Genomic DNA, 22781 nt, shown 5'->3' on the forward strand with positions numbered 1-22781 from the left:
CGGTGTTTTGGATCATTGTCTTGCTGAAATATCCATCCCCGGCGTAACTTCAACTTCGTCACTGATTCTTGAACATTATTCTCAAGAATCTGCTGATACTGAGTGGAATCCATGCGACCCTCAACTTTAACAAGATTCCCGGTGTCGGCATTGGCCACACAGCCCCAAAGCATGATGGAACTCCCACCAAATTTTACAGTGGGTAGCAAGTGTTTTTCTTGGAATGCTGTTTTTTTTGGACACTATGCATAACGCCTTTTTTGTATGACCAAACAACTCAATCTTTGTTTCATCAGTCCACAGGACCTTCTTCCAAAATGAAGCTGGCTTGTCCAAATGTGCTTTTGCATACCTCAGGCGACTCTGTTTGTGGCGTGCTTGCATAAACGGCTTCCTTCTCATCACTCTCCCATACAGCTTCTCCTTGTGCAAAGTGTGCTGTATTGTTGACCGATGCACAGTGACACCATCTGCAGCAAGATGATGCTGCAGCTCTTTGGAGGTGGTCTGTGGATTGCCTTTGACTGTTCTCACCATTCTTCTTCTCTGCCTTTCTGATATTTTTCTTGGCCTGCCACTTCTGGGCTTAACAAGAACTGTCCCTGTGGTCTTCCATTTCCTTACTATGTTCCTCACAGTGGAAACTGACAGGTTAAATCTCTCAGACAACTTTTTGTATCCTTCCCCTGAACAACTATGTTGAACAATCTTTGTTTTCAGATCATTTGAGAGCGGGCTGTCCATGCTCGGCGACCATCAAACTTAACTGAACCTGAATTGTTTTGTAAAGAGGAATGGTCCAAAATACCTTCATCCAGGATCCAGGAACTGATTAAAAGCTACAGGAAGTGACTAGAGGCTGTTATCTTTGCAAAAGGAAGATCTACTAAATATTAATGTCACTTTTCTGTTGAGGTGCCCATACTTTTGCACTGGTCAAATTTTGGTTTAATGCATATTGCACATTTTCTGTTAGTACAATAAATCTCATTTCAATCCTGAAATATTACTGTGTCCATCAGTTATTAGATATATCAAACTGAAATGGCTGTTGCAAACGCCAAAATATTTATAACTAAAAATGATTAAGATTAATAGGGGTGCCCAAACTTTTTCATAGGACTGTATATAATGCCCTGTAAAATTCCCTGTCTCCAGACTGAGTTTGTAAACCACAAAACTATTGTACAGTATCGATAAGAAATAATGGGGTATATTAGAAAGTTAGGCTGGTCTTACACGACAGTAAGTTAAGTCCGCAAATGGTCTGCAATTGTGGGTTCTCAATTACGGACCATTTGCGAAACATTGTATTCAGTGCAGCCTCTTACACGACCAGATATTTTATCCGTGGTGTGTCGTGCCGTGACCGGGGTCCGCACTAAATAGCGCCGGTCCGCAAAGGCCGTGAAATCACGGCAATGCACAGACTGTCCCATCAATCTGTATGGGTGCGTGCCGATGGACACGGGCTTTTGCGGGGTGACTATTTCTAATGAAATTTAGAGTTGCTGATCAGCAACTTGTGGACCGCAAAACCAATATGGTCGTATAAGATCAGCCTTAGGGACACCCAGCACAAAGGATTCAAGGCTTGTTGATACCACCGGAGTCAGGACTTGGAATTACTTTTTTAAAATCATGTAGTCAGTGTTATATTGTATTATCCCTAAAGAGAAACAGTCATAAACATCAATTAAAATGATGTAAAATTTATTATTACTGTATGTGTCAGGAACATTACTCTCATATGCTTTGGTAGAAGCCTTTACAGACAAGCAAGACTTGGGCAGTGCTGCAAACTGTAGTGTGTACTTCACCTTTTAGTCATAATAATCATTGTCAGTCTCTTAATGAATGCAAACAAATGCGCTGCTATGACCCTGACTGTGTGTGTGTGTAATTTGTATGATTTCTAGAGTTTAGGAATTCCAGTGAGCTGTATGAAACAAGATGCATGAGTCATCCAAACTCCTGCTCTCCCATCAGTGCTGTGAAAAATGAACAGCATGGCGAGCACAAAGCCAACTGACATGCATCCAGTGTAGCACTACATTTCCCTGCTGGACCTGTCAAGTTGACTGTGGGTGGGAGTGAGGTGGAGCACATCTGGAATTAGCTGATGGAAAATAAACCAGTAAAAAAAAAAAAACTGGGGAAAGCTCAAAATATGACCCACCCCTAGGGAAAGAGTCTTAGGTCATTGACAGTTAAATTATAACAGTATTATTATTGTGAAGGAGTACATGAACTATTTGCTTAAGGACAAAGAAAACTGACCTACCATTCCGGGTTGTCAAAATATTCCATATACATTTTATATAAACAATTTATCCCGACTATCCTCTCTGAAATTACAATGGACTTTCTTGGCAATTTTAATTTCCTCTTAACAGGAGTTTCCTGATTTAGAAGAGACAGAATTCTGTACTTTTCTGTGAATGGTTTTGACAAGCCCCAGAAATGAGACTGTGTACATAACTTAGGTATTTGCTAAACACAGGACTACGGTTTGACTTGCTAAGAGAGGCAGAACGTGTGTATTAGTCACTTGGCCAAAGGACGTTGGAGAAAAAGACTTCAAAGGATACGCAAATGACCTCTGTAGTTCCTCTCTCCTCTGATAAACTGCAGGACACAAGTGGATTGGTGTAAATATATTGGACGATAAATTTATTTGAAATACTAAATGGAAAGACTGCAAAAACAAAAGGCCAGCTTGTCGACACATTAGAAAGATCCTATTTGTTGCAAATGAAAATGCATCTTAGGGCTCGTGAATATAGCAATATTATGGCCCTGTTCTCTTCTAAAGCATTCAAACACATGTAGTCCAATGGTGAAGTACGTGGTGTCTCTACAAGTTTGTGCTCAAACCTCTGCCCTGTGAATGAGCCAAATGTTGCAATAGCATACAGTCAACGTATGCAATCTTCATCTTAAAAATTGGATTTTTAAAAGGTATTGCTCCATCTGTTGAAAATTGGCTCATTTTTTGGTGCTTAGGGTGCAATTACCTAGGGTGTAATTACCATGGTAGTAAAGACCACCTCTGCTGAGATAAGAGGTGCAGTTAGTACTAAATGTTCTTAATAGAGATGAGCGAGTACTGTTCGAAACGGCAGTTTCCAATAGCACGCACCCATAGGAATGAATGGAGCCGGCCGGCACGCAGACGGGGCCGGCGTCCTGCCACTTAACCCCCTGCGTGCTGGTTGCATCCATTCATTCCTATGGGTGCGTGCTCTTCGAAACTGCCGTTTCAAACAGTACTCGCTCATCTCTAGTTCTTAATGGTTAGCAAGAGTAGGAAACTGATATAAAACACTTTAAGACCAAATGTAGAGGAAATGAAAATAATCATAAGCCTAAGGAGTGAGGCCTATAAACCTATGAAGCAGGACCTTCTCATACATAAATTGGACTAGTTTATTGGATTAGTTATGCAGAGTCTTGTAATGGACAGTAACTGCATTGTCCTGTTTTGCTCCTAAAAATCAAAATGTTAATTTATATTATTTTGTTAGTATTTTCTAAATCCAGGTTTAGCTTTCAACACTGCCTGAATCCTTCTGGGTATGCTCTCAATCAGATTCAAGCATTTCTCCACCAAAATCTGATCCCAGCTCACTTCTACATGTTCCTAATGGTGGTGCTTACTTGGGTACAAATACAGTTTTTTCTTCAACTCTACCTCACAAAGAACTCAGCACTCAGACCACCATTGATCCTGGTCATGTATCCAACACCTTTGGCTGTGAAACAACCCCATATCATCAGGCTTCCTCCACCAAACTTGACAGTTCCTTCAACTGTTTCATCCATTAGCCAGCTTTTCCCTTTCAGACCTATTTGCACCCACCAGAGCCCAGTCTTTTGACTTTTGTCTCATTGCTCCAAATCACCTGTTTTCAATCTTCTACTGTCCATTTTCTTTACTTTTTTGCAACCTTGAGCCAATATTGAAGTTGTGTCTTCTTCGTCATTTTTCAGGCCACCATTCCAAACTACTGCATCACGCGGCTAATGGTGGTTGCATGGACATCTGTGATCTGTGATCTTACTAATAAGATGCATACCAGCCCCTCCACTACCATGTTGGTCACACCAGAACAGTTAGACCTTGTAATGAATCTTGTGATTCTGATATATTAGAATGTCCACCTCTTGGCTTTTGAATGGATATATGGACTTCTTCCAACTGTTATGCCAGTCACATGAAGCAGTTTGGCAATTTTCTTGCTATTGATGTGTTGGATGATGTTGTTTCTCTTTTCTTGGGAAATCTTCTTTATGGCTGAGCCTCAATTTGATCTGGGGGCGTTTCGCTTGGGAAGCAACCTAATAACACACTGAGCTATTAGGGAATGTGAAAACAGGATGTAATTTATAGTATACAAGAAAAAGATTTTTCTACCACCAGGAGCAAAACAGTCATATAGTGGTATCTATCCTCCATAGGTGTTTAAAAAGTGCATGTGCATGTGCGATTTGTATGGTGTGCATAGAGAATTTTCAAAACACAAACATAGCCCTAGATCTCAAATCAAGACAGAGAGACCCCAGAGCCCACAATAGATAAAAATATAAAACCCGATAACCCCAAAGTACAGACCCTACAGCTAAAATAAAACTACAAACAGACTCCAGGGCAAGTTTGAATGGAGAGGACATAAGCCGTACTGTGCACTGTCCATAGACGAGGAATATAAGCAGATACTGAAAATTACAACAAACATACAGGGCAAGACAAGTGGGTCTGTGTACTTTCCATATATACAGAATAAGAGCAGATACTTAGAATTACACCCAGCATACACTGTACACCCAGTATACAGTGTGCAGTGTCTATACAAATGTCTATACAAATTAATGGAAATGATACCGTGCAGTGTCTATACAGGGGGATGCAAAAGGAAGTTGTACTGCACAGAGTCTATACAGGGTGATGGAAATGGAAGTTGTACTGCACAGAGTCTATACAGGGAGATGCAAATGGGAGTGGCACTGTGCAGAGTCTATACAGAGTGATGAAAATGGGAGTGGCTCTGTGCAGAGTCTATACAGAGTGATGAAAATGGGAGTGGCTCTGTGCAGTGTCTCTACAGTGCAAAGGAAATTAAAGAGGTACTGCACAGTGTCTATACAAGGCATTGGAAATGGAAGTCGAACTGTGGTTTGACAATACAGGGCAATTGAAGTGATATTTATGGGGCATAATTGAACCCATCTTACATCACATACACAGCATGCTCCTATAGACTCTCACTCACACTTTACACTTACCTTCCTCAGGTTTTTTTTCTCCAATGTCTAGAGTCTTCTGGTTGCTGTGATTGGAGGACCTTTTTCATCCTCCAAAAATCCTGTCATAGACCAGGAGAAGAGTTGTCCTCTGGGAAAATTCCTGGTAAACTGAACAATCCACTCCTGGACTCAAGTCTATGAGGCTTGCCGAACTTACAGAGATGTCACTGCTGACTTTAGGTGCAACTCATCTAGATGCTACTTATAAAAGTACTGTGATGACTCTGCAATAGTAGGCCTCATCACAGACGGAGATGACAGGGAGTACTGAGACTTAAACCGGGACTTTGTAGAATGATGCCAGCGGAACCACCTCGGGATTAATGCTGGGAAGACCAAGGAGATGGTGGTGGACTTTAGTAAGTGGAGAAGTAATCTGGTTGTCATCCAGAGGACGGGCATTGAGGTAGTCAAGACCTATAAGTACCTGGGTGTGCTCCTCAATAATAAGCTAGACTGGGCAGATCACCTGGATGCGCTGCACAGAAAGGGCCACAGCAGACTCTACCTGCTCAGGAGGCTGAGGGCCTTCGGAGTCCAGGGGACACTTCTTAGGGCCTTTTTCAACTCTGTAGTAGCATCAGCCATCTTCTTCGGAGTGGCCTACTGGGAGAGCACTTCACAGGGTGATTTGCAAATGGCAAGTAGCAGGCTTGATTATCATAAAAGGGCTAAGTTATATATATCCAGACCTAATATAGTAACATAAGACCCCGAATTGGTAACTAAAAATATATATATGTATGTGTGTGTATATTTACTGTATATATATATGTATATATATATATATATATATATATATATATATATTTTAATAACAAATTGTGAAAGCCTTATTTTAATCATTTTTTTCATTATGTGGCTCAGTCAGTAGGGTAACATACTTACATACTCCACTTCTTAGGTTAAAATCCCAGCTCATGCCTCATTAAAAGAATGAATAAAGTTAAACTTTATTAGTTTAGATTTCTCGGCAACCTACTTATTAATATTCACAGTACTGAGGTAACATCACAGTGCAGTGAATACTAATGAGCCGGCAGCCGGGTGAAGCAGAGTATTCATCAGATGACCATCTCAGGGAACCTGAGAACCAGGAAACCTGGGTGAGTTGACATGTTTGAACTTACTGGTGGCAAACCTGTTGCAGTGTACAGTAACAGCATATCAGATAAGATTTATACAGATCTGACCCACAAGCTGCTACTAGATCCCACAGAGCAAAGTAACCTGGGCTGTGGATATAATCATCCAGTATGACAAATGTAGCAATGTAGAGGTGTAAAGCTGTGGGAAACCTGCAGCAGTATACTACAGCAAAACAGTTTTTCTATTGTCCTTGCAGTGCTGTGTCTTTTTCCTTAAAGAAGCTCTATCATTTGGAAAAGTCATTTTTAACTAAATATATACTTGCATAGCCTTTAGAAAGGCTACTCCACACGTACGTTTTGTATGTAAATCGCCTCAGTAATTTTTGAATGAGCTCATTTTTATTGATAGGCTAATTAGCCTCCAGCGTGCACTCCGGAAGTCTCAGTGAGCTCTCTCTCCTGTGTGTACAGCACAGGCTGCTGCTGCTGAAGATGATGACTCCTCTCCTTGCTCTCATATACAGCCTACAGCAGAGAGAGAAGAGTGCTCACTGAGACTTCCAGTGCTCATTCCTGCTAATTAGCATATGAATAATAACAAGCTCATTCAGAAACTACTGAGGGGATTAACATACAAAAGGTAGGTGTGGAATAGCCTTTCTAAAGGCTATGCAAGTGTGTGCTTAGTTATAAAATGATTTTTCCAAATGATAGAGCCCATTTAAAAAAAATTCAGTAGCTTTTGGGCAGAAACCGGGTGCACCCTATTATATGGGTAACCGCTTTTTTAAGCGGATTGGATTTCCATTCATGGGGTCCCCAAGCAGACCCCACTAACGGAAATCAGAATGCAGTTGTGAACTGAGAACATGTGATGCCTGTACTATTCACAACCCATTCACACTCCTGCTCAATTGCAAGTTGTTGATCTGTTTTTCACATCTGTAAAAAGATCAACTATTTTATTTTTTATTTTCTATATTTAGATCATGTCTCTGGGTCAATGAAAAACAGATAACACACGATGTCATCTGTTTTTTTTCACAAACCCATAGACATTCATTGGTGTGTTGCATCTGTGATGCATCAGTATCATTGACTAAATAGGACGTCTTGAAATGAATGAGTATGACGTCTGCAAAAAGTGCAAACGCTACACATCCCTGATATGTGAACTTGTGACTAAGGCCTTAGGCCACTTTCAACCAGCTGTTTTACTGCTGCAAATACATGGACTTCTACAGGATTCTAGGCTGACCTCAGTCTATGGCAGGAGGTAAAGGTATTGCAACCCTAATTGCAGACACTATACTGATCACGTATTAGAGCCACATAAATGTAGCCTTATGCTATTATTTTCCTATATGGATTATAAGGGGCTAGCTTCAACATTAAACACAGGAATTCAACATTTTCCTAAGGCATTTACTCTTAACATTTCATGAAGACATATTGTCCCATGTGTCCCATTGTAGTTTTAATTTCTATAGGCACAAGCAAAACATTTATGAAGTCTTTTGACTTCCATAGAAATCGGAACCATGAAGAGACGTATACACACAAGTTGGTTTTGTAGACTGGCTGGATCACATTGAGTTTTCATAGGGTCCTGGTCACAAGACAGGTGCAAACTGACTTCCTAACAAGTTATAACATTTAATTGGAAACATACACTGGGAATAGACATTACTACACCTGCTGATGCTTGCCTGCAGCTATCCGGATATTTTAACAGGGATCAAGAGTAGATGTTAACAAGTTCAATAATATGTGCAACAGCTGTACATTAAAACACAAAAATGCAACAGAACAGCTGCTAAAAACTTACCATTACATAAGAGACTAAACCTTCCCTAGGACCATATGTCCAAGCAGCGCACATTGCAGTTTTACAGTATCTGTATAAAACAGGTAATTCCAGGGATATCAATGGACCACCACATACATGGCTCAATGGATTCTTCAGTTAAGAAGCCAGTCTGTTTTCTGTTTATACTGATAAGATCCTCTCATGGGAACTAGAAGTATGGAGTAACAAGTAGTTATATAGCATTTGTATTATTTTCTCAGAATGGATAGAGAAGGTTAGAGAATCATCATCCAGCAACTTTTTAGTTGCACCTCCCTAGATGTCTTCCTTTCATTCCTGCAACGTGATGAATACTTTAATATACCGTAATAAAAATACACACTACTTCCCAATACAACCACAATTGTCAGGACGGGTTCACATCTGTGCCCGGTCTCAGGTTTCTGCCCCGCGAAACTGGACAGAAGACGGAAACCCGGCGGTCAGCTTTCAAACCCATTCACTTGAATGGGTTTGCAAAGGTGACCGCCCATGTGCGTCTTCTGCCTGTCCGCGGGGAAACCAGCTTTTTTAACCATACACAAAGTCCTGCATGCCCAACTTTGTGTCCAGCTAAAAAAAATGGTTTCCCTGCGGACAGGCAGAAGACACATACAGGCAGTTTGGCTAAACCAGATCCTGGGCGCAGATGTGAACTCGCCCTCAGTTGGGTTTTCATTTTTAAACTAACCCTCTACCAAAAACCCACCCTTCTGAGATGCCTATAGGTTCATGTACACTATGCCCACAGTAAACCCTGTGAGTACCTATCTTCCAATTGTCATGCGGCAGAATTCAGATGAAGACTGAGGCCATATGTTACACAAAAAAACACATTGTGTTTTATATTGCCAGTAAAGTGAATAAGGGCTAGTTCACACGGGGACATGGACGCTGATTTTGACAGCGGATTTCGCGGCCAAATCAGCGTCCATACAATGTCCACACTATGTGAACTGCTCCCGGCGCGACCATCGCGGTCGCGGCTTTCACCTCCGCTGTCGGCTCAAATGAATGAGCCGACATGGAGGGCGCTGCGGCTGGGCGGAAGCCGCGGCTCATTGCGAGCGGCTTCCGCCCGAAAGATAGGTCATGTCGCTTCTTTTTCTGCTAGCGAGCTAGCAGAAAAAAAAAAAGCGAGCAGTTCACATAGGGATACATTGTATGGACGCTGATTTGGCCGCAAAATCCGCAGTCAAAATCAGCGTCCATGTCCCCGTGTGAACTAGCCCTAAGATTAAATTTAATTTCAATACTCCTTGTGGAAAGAAGCGCAATGGAAATATTTGAGTTTTTGAAAAACATAGTGTGTTATTTTCACATACACATATGGGAAGGAGATAAAATGCAAATGGAAGGAAAAAGGTTTGAAAAATCTGAGTGTTTTTACTGCGCAATTCGCAATATTTTGTAGCTGTGAATGGCTACATGCGGACTTAGCCTAATGAACACTTCATGGCATGTTGGGAAGATCAATTATCACTAAGCCATCTAGTGGAATGGATACTGGTCAACAATATAGCCTACTAGGCATTGTGTACATGTGAGCTGTACATGTGATAATTTCTTGTGCAGGACTCTGTATGGTGTAAAAAAGCCATTCTACGATATTACAAGCTCCCACCAGATAGACATTACTTTACAAATTACTCATACTCAAGTTCCTTTGGCAGTAATGGTTTTTCAAGTGATCACAAGCCCAGAATGTCATTTGGTAAATCCATCATTGTTAACTCTTAATGGTATTCCCACTTTAATTTACATTAGTGGAAGTGTTTCAGCTTAGCTTGTTAAGCATCATAGAAATGACTTCCTAAATATGTTTAGCATTTTACTTAGAGGAGAAAAAAATATATATTCCTTGGATGGTCCTCAAGTTAAAAGGGAAAAATCATGTCATGCCTCAGGCACTCCTAAAATGTACCTTGTACCAATAATGTAAGAACACAAACTAATAACTATGGAACAAGTCAACAGCAGCACAATTCACTCCTAAAAGGAGCACAATTCACTGATAAAACAGTGCAGATAATATATGCTAGAAAACTAGAAAATTTGGTAAAAATTGGAAATAGACATATAATCATACCACCTAATTTAGATAATACATATTATTTACTATATATCTGCTTTTTGATGGCATCATCTTTTAAATTTTCTTTAACTATTTTAGGACTCAAGACGTTTTAAAAGTCTAACAGCAGTTTTCCAAATTTTCAAAAATACTTTCTGTATCAATTCCTCTCGGTTTTCTAGATCTCTGCTTGCTGTCATTCATTCTATTACTTCTAGTGGATAAAACTCTGACCATGGTCATGTGATTTACGGTCCTTGATCATGTGATGAGGACACAGGTGCCGCTCATTACCAGGCAGATGTCTGATTATTGTGCTGTGACTGTAATGAGCGGCACCTGTGTGCTCATCACATGACCATGGACTGTAAATCACATGACCATGGTCAGCGTTTTATCCTCTAGAAGTAACAGAATGAATTACCAAAATCTAGAAAACTGTGAGGAATTGATACAGAAAGTATATTGAAAAATTGTATATCTTTTATTGTACATTTGTCAATATTGGTCTGAGAGTGGCCAACCCCTTTAAGGCTAGGTTCACATCTTCAAATCTGCGTTGGAGTCTCAGTAGGAAACTCTGCCCCAGATTCTACCTAAAATCAGCAGAGAGATAAGTTCTGCCAGGAGGAATTTTCTCTATAGGTTGCACAGGTGTCCACGAGTAACCACTTTTTAAGCGGACATGCTCTCTGAATATTCGTGTGAATCTAGCATAAGTGTTTCACAGGAATTAAAATAAAATGGAGGTAAAATTTAGAATTTTTTTAAATCCTATATTAATTTAGTCTTTACACATTTACAAAGGGTTTGAACACAACAAAAAAATAAGGGCAAATGAAAAATACAAAAAATGGTGGAACCTCTAAAATAGAATGTACATAAGCCAATGAAGGCAATTCCACACACAACAACCAAAATAATAAAAAATAGATAATTTATTAAGGAACCATGTCCACATTTAAAAATACACAAAAATCCATATACAAGGGACAAAAAAATACCCACACAAATACATATACACCTGGAGGAAATCCCAAATAAGTTGACCCATACAGGTGAGAGGATGGCAAAAATATACATAACCAAGAAAAACCCATCAAAAAGTATAGTAGTAAAGCTAATCACCACACACAGGTAAAAGATACTAAATCATGACATACAAATAATTTTTTGGGGAAAAAGGAAGTTATTACCGCTAAGCAGCCACCAAAATGGATCATATGGAAGTAACAGCAATAAAGTAAACAGCCAGGGGATACTCCTTACCAGGTGTATAAAGAGCCCCATTTACAGAGGGTAAAAGGAGAAAACCTATCCCATGATGATTTTGGTGGAATTGTTTTCAGGTGCCATGTTGCATTTGCAGAGCCCCTAAATGTCCAATAAAATGGAAACCCCCCAAACATCCCCCTATTTTGGGACTACACTCCTCAAGGAATTTATGAGAGGAAATAGTGAGCCTTTTGACCCACATTAATTTGTTTTCCAAAAATGAAGGTACAGAAAATAGTGAAGAGCGACTATGTATGCTTTGTGAAGTACACCAAATCCCCAAATTTTCCCAATTTTAGGATGGGGGGCATACTGGGGGTCAATTATGATGTATTTTCCCTTGTATAGTCTAAACTTAAGGTATACCCTTATGTACTCTTGAGCATCTAAAACCTTATTTACACGTCCCTTTCCATTGCAGCCAGTTTTGCCCGAAAAGATGTTGTGATTTTTTAGTTTTCTATTGTAGCATTGTACAAGTTGTAGAAAAAAAATGATGAGAAACGTTTTTCAATTGCAAGATTTCAGGGTGTCTATAATTGATTGACTACACCTTATCAGCTCTTTTTGTGGAAGATTTATAAAAATGTCAATTCTGATTTTCAACATTACTTTTTTTTTTTGCTGTACAACATATAACATACATAACATATTACCTTTATTTCAATGGTCAGATTAATTATAATATATTTTTTTACACAAAAAAAAAACAATTTGGGACATATGTAATTTTTTTTATCATTTTTTATTACATTTTTACCAAGATAAAAAAAATGATTACTTGCAACTTTTTTTCAACAGCTGCTTTGTTACCCACATTGTTTTTCAAAAAGTTTTTACATAATCAATTATTTTATATGGTAAAAGGACATTTTTAAAGGGGTTTTCCCATCTTTGTGTTTCAGCAGTCTGGATGCTGTCTCTTCATCTCACTTCTTGAATTTCTCTTCCCTCCCCCTCCCTCATACTAAATGGGCTGGAGAAGTCTCACAACACTTATACAGTCTAAAATCCATATTTCCAGATCCCCCTCTCCTGTGCTACAGACAGCCACCAAACCTCAGGAATATGATTATTAGCAGCTCACTGTCACCTCCAACTAACAAAGGAACATTTCCATGTGGAAATAAGAGGTGCAAGATCTGCCCGCACATACTGACTATGGACAAAATAAAGATCCCAAACTCTGATCGACACTACAAGATATTTGATATTGATATTGTGTACTAAGTGTCCTGAGGGCCTGTATGTAGACGAGACAGGACAGTCACTAAGGATGAGGATGAACTCACACAGACATACGATTAGAGAACAGAGACTGGGCCTCCCTGTGCCAAAACACTTCTGCTATGAAAATCATAATATGACCCAGGATATGAAGATCCTGGTACTGAGAGGGAATTTCAAGAGCAGAAAAGATCGCCTCATATGGGAGGTTAAACTTATGGTGAACTTTAACACTCTTCAGAGGGGGTTAAATCAGGCCCAGGGTTTTATGACGTTTTACAACCACTAGACAACACGTCACTGATCAAAGAAGCCATAAACCCAGAGAACTTTCCTGTGAACTGATATATATGTTTTTTTACTGTTTATTTACATTGTGTTCTGTTCTCCATCTATTTTGCATCTAACACCCCACTCCTCTGTATATATATATATATATGCCTACCTTCAGAAATTGTGTTATACCATCCTGATGAAGAGACCTCTATAGAGTCTCGAAAGCTCGATATGTCATCAAAAAACTTTTTAAGTTAGCCATTAAAAAAGGTATCAACTACTGAGGACTTCTCTCAAAAAATTTCTTTCATTTCATATCCACTGGCTAACACGGTACAAGGGCATATTTTTCTTTTACAACACTTATACAGATCAGATAAAATGCTGTTAACTCCTTGTTATCTGTGTGTTTACTTAGAGAGATAACAGACTGGGCTTTATCAACAAAGTGCAACTATCTGATCTGATTGTCCTGCTGACACTGAGTAAGTGATGTCACTTGTCTTATCTCCCAGGTCCATGGTTATAGCAACGCTGTTTAAACAATGGGAGGAATAAATTCACATAGCAGGCAAACAAAGCAGAATTTCTAAAGCAATATATGTAGGAAAAGTCATCAATTTGCATATGCTAACAGTATATATAGGATCCTTGAGATGGAACAACCCATTTAATGTTTTATTTCTGTATTTTTTTTTTTTAACCTCCTTTTTAGTCCCACTATGGAACTTGAACCAGCGATCATCTAATCGTTTATTCAATACAGCATGGGATATTGCAGTGTATAATGGATTTCAGCCTAAGCACATCCATAGGCAGATAGTCCTGAGTAATGAATCCTGCAGTTGGCAGGATTGAAGACAGGCATTTGGAAGACAGACCAGCGATCACCAATGAAGCCCTGGGCTCACACAGAAATAGTATGTTACCCCCTGAACATGGCATGGAGTGGCAGTAAGGTTAGCGGGCACTGTAACCACTTTGCTGCTGCAGTCATGCTTGACTGTGGTATCTAAGGCCTTAAGAAGTTACACTTGCAATTGGAGTTATCTCCAACCATGGGTGCTGTATATTAGATAACACTAGCTGTCCAGGGCACCTGCTCAGATCATAAGTAGACAAAATAGTACCAACATTTCATAATGTCCTACTACATTAGGGTGTTAAAAAGTTTATTTCAGTTTCCAGATGAAGTAGAGAATTGCAGAAACCTAATCCAGTAAAGCCGAGTACCATCCAACCCAGACCATGCAAATTGATAGTCTGGTCTTGGGAATGGCCGCAGGCTAGTATGTTAGGCTTGGAGGGGTCAATAATTATAGGTCTTCCCATCAGTATAATACTAGCACAGGGAGCTGTTTAGTTTGAATGTACACCAGGCAATGGCCCACCAAACATCACAGTATTTTAGGTTTACTATTTTGTAAGAGACACTTAGAGTCCAGAAGTGACTGTAAGTTTTTACCCCTTGCACGTTAACATCCAATGACTGAGGCCACCTGGTACAGATTTTTTTTTTTTTTTTTTTGAGCCAATGCAAATTGTGACTTCAAAATAAATGAAACATAAAGTAGAGAATGAACAATAACAATAGAAATTATTTTCATCAATTATTACTAGTTTAATATATACTGTGTATTATTTGTAGGGAATATACTGATGTAATGAAGCGTTGTAATATCATCACAGCTATAGTTGATTATTTCATATTGTGTCCCCATATTATATTTGTATAGGGTTCTCTTTTCTCTATATTGCTATGGTAAACACCGCTAAAGAACATAAAGTACACAAAATGCATAGGTAAAGGAATAAATGTAGCACCCTCTGCTGGTTGTTAGTAACCTCAGTAAGAAGGAAAAAATATATACATATACTGTGTAGATAGATAGATAGATAGATAGATAGATAGATAGATAGATAGATAGAGTACTATAAAACAATATAAAGTACTCTGGATTTTCCAAATATGCCAAGAATCAGAGAGTTGTGTGACAGTATTTTCTTGTTTTGAATAAAGTCACAAACTCAATAAAACCATCCTCCAATCTCATGACACTGAACCTGTTACAAGAGTGTCTAAGAAGATGAAATACAATGGTCTGTCAATTGCTAAACTCAGTTCCCTCAAAACCCATGGATGAATGCTGTGTGGGCTTTATTAATATTTTTTTTTTGTCAGTTTTGTATGATTGTTACAATACCCAGAGAAATAACCAATTGGAAGGTCCAATTACCACTATAGCATTCCCTTTTCCTATGAGTTTGGTTAGTGATGAAATACTGGACTAGGAAATTTCATGTGTCATTGGAATATTTGATATTTGTAAAGAAGATTGACCATCTATTAACACTCGATAGGCAGATATATTCCTTTGTATAAGGCATTAAAGAGGACCTTTCATGACCTCGGGCACATGCGGTTTTACATACCGCTAGAAAGCCAACAGTGAATTCAGCGCACTGTCGGCTTTCTCGTTACGTGCCCCTGGTGAAGAGCTATCGGTGCCGGAACTGTTTTCTGACAGTCTGTGAGGAACGCCCCTCCTGACAGTAGTTTCTGTAGTGCATTACTGTCAGAAGGGCGTTCCTTACCACTCAGTCTTGACACCCCTCGGCGTTCCTCACAGACAGTCAGAAATGCCCTTCTGACAGTGAAAAGTGTCAGGGTCGGGGGTTGCTAAGTCGGGTGGCATAGACACAAAATTCCCATTTCTTAAGTCCAAAACAAAGGTAGAGTTTTATTTTCAATCAAAAATATAGTGCAGCAACAAAAGGAAACAATACAAAAATAAATACCTGCCCGGCTAGGCTCTAACTAAACATTGAATAGGTTACCTCACCTAAAATAACAGAAATCTAAAAGCCAGTAGAATCATTCAGGACACAGCTCCAAAAATATGACCTCTCTGTTGGCTCTCTAACCAAGCTCTGCCCAAAGTGTTGCTGCTGGAGCTGGCTTCTTAAGCTAACTTGATGAGCAGACTCTCTGCAGCTGAGTCACTGCCAGAACATCCCCAAAGTGTGGACTGGAGGGGGGTGGAATAACAGGTCTCAATACCAATCCTACCTGCCATTCCTAAAAATTCAGCCCAATACTGAGCATTTCCCCCAAATGCTCAGCAGACGAAAGTGTTTTTCTTTTTACAATCTATCCACCCATTCTAATGATACGGCCCCTGGAATGTTATTGCTCCTATTCCCCATTCTCTGCCCACATGGAGAGTCAGAGCTATTTTTCATATAACCTTTCAGGGGCCATAACACTTGAATAGGCGTACAGATTTTAAAAATGAAAAATACCAGATTATTCAGTGCAATGGCAAGAATCAAATGATGTATGTTATTTAGCATTTTAATCATCATAATAAAGAATTTTTGTGGTATAGATATAGTAAGGTGCTAGTTAGTCCATGTTCAAAACAATATGTTCCTGAAATTGCAGCAGATTTGCTGCCTACATTCATGCTGCAACACCACACAAATTTTGTAAAGCCAAATTGCAAAGATATGTTCTTTATGACATGTTACATGACATATTCAATTATAAGACTGGGGCAACACAGAGGCTCAGTGGTTAGCACTGCAGCCTTGCAGCGCTGGTGTCCTGGGTTCGTATCCCGCCAGGAACAACATCTGCAAGGAGTTTGTATGTTCTCCTCGTGTTTGCTTGGATTTCCTCCCATTCTACAAAGACTTACTGATAGGAAACAAAATGTACATTGTGATCCCTATATGGGGCTCACAATCTACATTAAAAAAAAAAAAAATTCAATTATAAGACATTTTCCCATATATGGGCTTTCAGATGCATCTAAAACATTGATATATCCCGAAACACAACCATAACTGCTTACCTGTATCTAGCATTGAGATGTATTGAGTTCTTATATATTTACTTCAATATAACCCTGAAGTTGAGGGTTACGCTATCGGCTTGGTCATATATATTACATTCTTCTTAACTATGTTCAGTCCTTTTCATGAAAAGCAGATAAAGACTCATTGGTCATAAGAGAAACTCCAATTCTTTGCATAAAACAATATGAATGTAATTCCCTTTCCCTTCATTCCTAAGACATGTCAATATGCCCATATGATTTTATTGGCCCATGCAACTGGCAGAACTTAAGACACTAAGAGCCAGATGATTGAAGTCAGAGGTAACAGCATGACTCTTCGGTTTTGGCACAATGGAAGATAAGTGCAGACGTAAGGCGATCAAGCATAGCATTGAGCATTAATCCTGCCAGTCAATGTACGTCATTGGCACAAGGTCCATACACAGTTTTCCACACCCTTGGAAAACAAGGAAAAAGCTGAAAATCTTTCACTGATGAAGAAAATATATTTTGTGATGTTGTAAATTTCCTGGCAGTATAGTAGTGTAAATATTTTAGCTAATCAGCACAATTACACATTTTATGTTTTTACACTTATTTCAATCATATGTCACCACCTTAGGTCTTGTCCATCAGTATGAATTCAAATATATTACAGGCATTGATCAGGAAGTTTCTAGCTAAAAGTATATTATAATGAAATAAATTTTTAAAAAACTTTTTTTCTTTTTATTATCTATGTTTGTTTGTAAGCAGATCTGACATAATACTGTGCAGCCTTATGTAAGGGTGGCAAAATATGGGGACTGGTGTTGAATGAGACAGACAGACACAAGTGCTTTGGTTCTCTTAAAAAGGACCTTTCATCAAATCGGGCACATGCAGTTTTATATACTGCTGGAAAGCTGACAGTGCGCTGAATTCAGCGCACTATCGGCTTTCCCAATCTGTGCCCAGTGTAAAGCGCTATCGGTCCCGGTACCGTAGCGCTTTAGTGTCAGAAGGGCGTTTCTGACTGTTAGCCAGGAACGTCCTTCTGCCTTGCGGCGCCTATCACGCTGTGCTGTGGAGCGGGGAGGAACGCCCCCTCCCTCTCCTTATAATACTCGTCTATGGACGAGCTGTGTGAGCAGCCCATCTTCCACCTCTTTAGCTGTGATTGAGACCTTTCAGCCTTTGCCTGCATCATGGCTAACTATAGGTAAGTTGGTCAATCCCCGGTGCACTTGCCAGTATAAAAGCATCATTATTTCTGAATTATTTCATTGGTATGATGCTCATAAAGGTGCCTACATGCTCTTTATTGGTTTGGGAGGCATTTTGGAATTGACTGTAATGTAAACATAAGAGAGAGGCAGAAGAACACTACCCTTATAAATATAGTGGACTCATAACTATGAGAACACTATATTATTCGACAGTAACTATGAACCAAATGGCACAATGTTCTTTGCACTATAGGACTAATAGAATAGTCAACCATTCTCGTTATTATGTTGTTCTTTCGTAGGGCTGCATAATATGCTGAAATAACACCTACTTAGGGAGCAATTGTGACTACCATGAAAGCTGGATAGCATTTCATACACACCACACTTTTATGTTTAATCTGATTTTATTAACGTTTTCGAATATAATAGAAAAGACTAAAACAAAACAAAGGCGTAGCGGCTCGCAGGCCTCACCTATGAACAAGAGGACGGGGGTGAGACTTCAGACAGCATTATAAAATATGCTAAGATAATAAAGAGATGGAAGGCCGAAGGTACGGGGCCACGAAAACAACATTGATACAGATATGGGGGGAAAAAACGAACAGACGGGGAACACAGGTGAGGAACTGCATTTGGGAGAACACGTACAGGAAAAGAAAAGGAGGGGGTAGAATAAAGGGAGGGAAGGATAACCGGCACCCTCCTTCTCGGGAGGGAGAGTGAAAGTAAAAAGGTAATACTACCTCAAGAGATAGAAGAGAATTCAGTGGAATCCAGAGAGCCTCAAACTTAGAGAGGTCAGAGGAATCCTCCGCCACCAGGGGCTCCATTCTCCTTATTAAAAGAAGCTCCTGTAGAAACTCTGCCAGAGAGGGCGAAACAGTGCTCCGCCAATGTCTGGGGATAACGGTTTTGGCGGCGATGAGAAATTGTCACAGGAGGTCTTCTTCACTGCCAAAATCCTGCCAGGGATAACTAAAAGAAGGGCCGGTTGGAGAGTTACTACGATGGAGCGATCACACACCTTAGTATAAAGGGACTCCACACTTTTATAACAAAGGAGCAACAGAATCGTTGTTCAATTTTTAGTCATGTCTTTCATTTGTCAGATCCCTTATCACTGTGAGGAAACTTACCTGTAACTTAGCATGCTGAAGATAATGGAGGATAACTATGCCATTCCTACTGTAATTCTTTCTTTGTCATTCCAGTCAACAGTTATCCTAAGCCACTGCATGAACAAGCCTACTTCCCTTATATATTCCAAGATGCTCTGCATTGAATTGTCGTAGTCTATATAGACAACATTCTCATCTACTCTAAGAATCTAGACTTCTATTGCCTACTTAGACTCCAAAGCACTCTGAATAAAGTCTATTCTATAAGCCTGCCAGCTCTGCAGAGATTCTTCACATTTGGAAATTGGCAATTTTCTCATAGAGGTTCTCCAGCAAAGTCCATTATAACATAAGCGTTATAGTACCTGGTTTACGCATTTTGTATGGCCATGAGTTTGTACATGAAATGTAGCAGAAGAATTCAGCTGGATATTGCAGAATTTATGCTGAACTAGCCAGAATCTGGAATCAAACTGTACTTATGAGGGGCAGGCATAAATAGCTAAGGGTCCATCTGCCAAATCAAGTGTGCACAGGCACTGCACAGAAAACACACAGACCCCATTACAGTCTATGGGGTCCGTGTGCTTTCATTGCCCACTGCTTTTTAATGTATTCATTATTCCGTTCAGGGACTCCCCAAGTGGACTACCTGAATCAAATACGGAACACAGATGTGAACTAGGTCTAACTGACCAGGAGACAGTAAGTAAATAAACTATCTATAATCCTATACCCCTCTTGTTTACACAGTCTATGGCTACCCCGAGGTACCAAACCAGAATCCTTATTGCGGGCAAGCCAGGGTAAAAAATCAGGAGTGTATGAGAATAGCCAAGATGAAAGCAGAGGAATATCAGAAGTCCAGGCCATACTTGAGCTCAGGGGGTCACAGATAAAGACAAATCAGAAACAGAATAGCCAGGAAAGCAAGCCAAAATCAATATACCAGAGAATCAGGAGTCGGGAAGAGGAAGCAGAGTACTTTTGAGAGAGAATTGTTCCACAGACAAAAAGTCCATTTTTAGGAATTACTGATGGCAGGGTTATGGGCAATGAAGAAATGGAGCAGAAAATAAATCAGCCTCTTAGAATGCTTATACTGCATCTGAATTACAGCATAGATGGGAACCACCAGTGAGTAAAACTAGTAAAAGAAAGGGTCATAGTAGCTAGAAATCCCCAAAATGTTGGACAACTTTTACACCCAGGACCAAAGTCAAGGCAGAACTGAGGCGAGTTTTTGGAGTAACCCAGAAATGGCAGCTGTGTCACTTTGAATAGACACTGTTTGAGCTTGGCATATACTGTACCTCTGTTTTCATCAAGAATATTTTTTAGTAAGATGACTAAACGGGCCTCATCATTTTTATAAAGGCAATAAACAATCTATTGGAACACAGCAGGAGGGTTACAGAGATGTAAAAGAATAAGTGAATGATCAAAGTGGCCATCTCATGTATTAAATACAGTTTTACACTCATTTCCCTGGCAAGAATTCATTGTTTGTACTAAAACAAATTATTTTGAAAGAAGTAAAATTCTACACCATTGAGGGAGGACAACTTTTGGATAAATCTTCTTTCAAGCTCTGCATGATATTCTGTGACATGCAGTGGTGTAACTACCGGGGTAGCAGGGGTAGCGGCTGCCACAGGGCCCGGGACATTAGGGGCCCGGCGACAGCCGCTACCCCTGCAGTTTTTTACTTTTCTTAATAGGCCATTACCGGCTTTTCAGTATAATGATCAGAAAGGTAAAGAAACATAATAAACGTGTTACTTACCGTTCCACACGTCCTAGCAGGCTTCGGGCGTAGTTGTGTGACGTCCTGACAGGGGCCGATCCAGGGCCAGGTAAGCTGCCCCAGCAACCCATCGCCGCACCTCTAATGGGGGCAGCAACTCAGGCGATTTTTTTTTTTCCTTTTTTCTTTGAATCAGCGCAGGAGAGCTGCCGCTCTCTGTGTGCTGGTTCAGACGTCTACACATCAGCGTAGGCGGTGGCGGCATCACACCACCTATGCTGATACGTAGACGTCTGACGTCTGCCGAGAGAAAAGGATCGTGGAGGCAGCGGGAGCAGCAGCAGCGCGATTGGTAAGTATAATAAAAAAAATTTTTTTTTGTTTTATAATAGGCCGCTATCTGCTGGAGTATCTCCAGCAGGTAGCGGCCTATTTACCAATCTCCCCGGACCTGATCACTGCTGCCCCTGCTTCCCCTTGTACTATAGGCCGCGGAGGCCGGCAGTGAATAGGCCAGGGCCGCGATCCCACTGCCGCTATTATTATACGCTATACGCTATTATTATAATAATCGGAGCCCCAGGGGAGGTGAGGGAACATAATAAACAATGTTACTTACCTCTCCGGGATCCAATGTTAATCCTAGCTGGCTTCGGGCCTATATGGTAATTCCCAGACGTTATGTGGTCTGGTATATTACCATATAGGCCCAAAGCCTGTGTTAGCAGTACCATATAGGCCCCAAGCCTGCTAGGATTAAAGAGGACCTTTCATGGGTTTGGGCAAAGGCATTTCTATATACCGCTGGAAAGCTGACAGTGCGCTGAATTCAGCGCACTATCGGATTTCCTGATCTGTTCCCCGTGTGAAGAGCTATCGGTGCCGATACTGTAGCTCTTCACAGTCAGAAGGGCGTTCCTGACAGTCTGTCAGGAACATCCTTCTTCCCAGCAGCGCCTATAGCGCTGTACTGCTCACACTTTACAGCGCTATAGGCGCTGCTGGGAAGAAGGACGTTCCTGACAGACTGACACTGAATTCAGCGCACTGTTGGCTTTCCAGCGGTATATAGAACTGCCTTTGCCCAATCCCATGAAAGGTCCTCTTTAACATCGGATCCCGGAGAGGTGAGTAACAGTGTTTATTATGTTCTCTCATCTCCCCTGGGGCTCCGATTATTATACTTGGGGGTCTGAAAAGACGTGGCATGGTTGTTGGTGCCAGAAGGGCTGGTCTGAGTATTTCAGAAACTGCTGATCTACTGGGATTTTCACGCACAACCATCTCTAGGGTTTACAGAGAATGGTCCGAAAAAGAAAAAACATCCAGTGAGCGGCAGTTCTGTGGGCGGAAATGCGTTGTTGATGCCAGAGGTCAGAGGAGAATGGCCAGACTGGTTCGAGCTGATAGAAAGGCAACAGTGACTCAAATAGCCACCCGTTACAACCAAGGTAGCCAGAAGAGCATCTCTGAACGCACAGTACGTCGAACTTTGAGGCAGATGGGCTACAGTAGCAGAAGACCACACCGGGTGCCACTCCTTTCAGCTAAGAACAGGAAACTGAGGCTACAATTTGCACAAGCTCATCGAAATTGGACAATTGAAGATTGGAAAAACGTTGCCTGGTCTGATGAGTCTCGATTTCTGCTGCGACATTCGGATGGTAGGGTCAGAATTTGGCGTCAACAACATGAAAGCATGGATCCATTCTTGTTAGATATAGAAAAAATCCAGCACTCACGATCCAGAGGTTAAGAATA

Source organism: Leptodactylus fuscus, chromosome 1 (assembly GCF_031893055.1).
Source record: "Leptodactylus fuscus isolate aLepFus1 chromosome 1, aLepFus1.hap2, whole genome shotgun sequence".
Lineage (NCBI taxonomy): Eukaryota > Metazoa > Chordata > Amphibia > Anura > Leptodactylidae > Leptodactylus > Leptodactylus fuscus.